Below are 1823 nucleotides of genomic sequence, written 5' to 3' on the forward strand. Positions count from 1 at the left end.
GAAAACAAGTTCACACCAGCACCATAGATATATAAATCGCCCTATGCCTGTTAGATCGTATAAAAATGATAATTTTACTGTTTTTTAATCCTGACAAGTACAGATTTTAGCTTTGACATGTACATATTTTAATTAAATATTTTTAATATAAAAAAGATCTACTGAATACAGTATGTGCAAATGGAATGTAACAAATGTACCAGACGCCACCTGTCGGTAATAGTGTTATAATTAATATAAATGACGTGCAGTCTGCCAACCAATTTTATGTGACGTAGCATGTGAAAGTTGCTGAATTGGACGGGTTACTCCTGTAACTTAAATATCAGATACGTTCTGGTACATTTGATGTTGATAAGATAGGATGAAAAAGATTTGCTTTCGTGAAATAGTAAATTAGTATAATTATTTTTACAGATCTGAAGATGGTTCTGCATGAACCGAAACCGGTCATATGAATAATAAAAAAAAAAAAATTGCAATCAAGACGGATTTTAAGTAACATTATAAAATCACTGATTGCGGTTGTCCCATAAGACATTATGTCTGTTTTTGCAAAATGACCCTTTTTCAATTCTCGGTACTACAAAGTAATTACCTTACGAGGAAGAGCACTCAGGCTCGAGAGGCTAATTGAGGAGCTACTTGAATGACATGGTCTGGAAACCCGCCAACAGGTGAGAGATCAGTATGTTGACGCCGCAACGCTCCACATGAAATCCAAATAACAGCATTTGGAAGAGGAAGACACGGTGGCTAGCCTGGATGGCACTGTTCTTGTCAACATATCGCATGTTACTTAATTCATTAAATCGTTTATTCTTACTGCTACTCCACCCTCAAATGAGAAATCGTGTCAGAATTGTACGTCCACTTTCCGAAGACGCAAATGGCAAGGGATGTTCAGTAAGTAATGCAATATTTTTTTTTCTGAAATCACATGGGTTTCATTCGGGAGTCCAGTATGACGTATTGCTCCGCACAATCTTTTGCCTACAAACCCTTATCTTCAACATAATCTCTGTTCAGTGCGACTTCCGTACGCAACCCTTCTGTGCGGTGTGTATGTCTGTGTGGTACCATTCTACTGATCGACGTCGGAGCCACCCTCATGGCTGCATCAATAACCTCCACGCCATCCAGGTACTGCTTTCCGCGGAGTGCACCCTTCATTGGGTTAAGCAGATGGAAGGTGGGAGATCCTGGCTATAAGGCGGATGAGAAAGAACTAAAAACTAAAAACTAAACTCCTCCCGAACAGGTCATGAAGGTCCAACAGTATTGACTGGCCGCCGTGTCATCCTCAGCTCAAAGTCGTCACTTGATGCGGATACGGAGGGGCATGTGGTCAGCACACCGCCCACACGGCCGTATGTCAGTTTTCGAGACCGGAGCCGCTACTTTTCAATCAAGTAGCTCCTCAGTTTGCCTCACAAGGGCTGAGTGCACCCCGCGTGCCAACAGCGCTCGGCAGACCGGATGGTCACCCATCCAAGTGCTAGCCCAGCCCAACAGTGCTTAACTTCGGTGATCTGACGGGAACCAGTGTTACCGCTGCGGCAAGGCCGTTGGCTGAGAAAGAACAGTCCAATGAAATTTTGTGAGCAGACTTGTATGAGGCCGTGAGTTATCATGAGAAGGTCATGGGGAAGGAGAGTGTTCGTTTGCATTCCTGTGGCGGCAAACACGCTACACTTGTTTATTCAGTTTCCTCAGGCTAGCATCATACTGTACAGAGTTGATCGTTGCACCATAAGGGAGTACATAAGAATAACCCCTGCAGAGTCCCAGAAGACCGTCGTCATGATTTTACCGGCTAAGGT

At 43.3% G+C, this 1823-nt stretch overlaps 1 pseudogene; it reads right to left on the bottom strand.

Moving 5' to 3' along the window:
• Positions 1–1455: 1455 nt before the first annotated feature.
• LOC124796649 lies at positions 1456–1573 on the bottom strand (annotated as a pseudogene).
• Between the last annotated feature and the right edge of the window lie 250 nt (positions 1574–1823).

The sequence above is a fragment of the Schistocerca piceifrons genome, chromosome 4 (genome assembly GCF_021461385.2).
Source record: "Schistocerca piceifrons isolate TAMUIC-IGC-003096 chromosome 4, iqSchPice1.1, whole genome shotgun sequence".
Taxonomy (NCBI): domain Eukaryota; kingdom Metazoa; phylum Arthropoda; class Insecta; order Orthoptera; family Acrididae; genus Schistocerca; species Schistocerca piceifrons.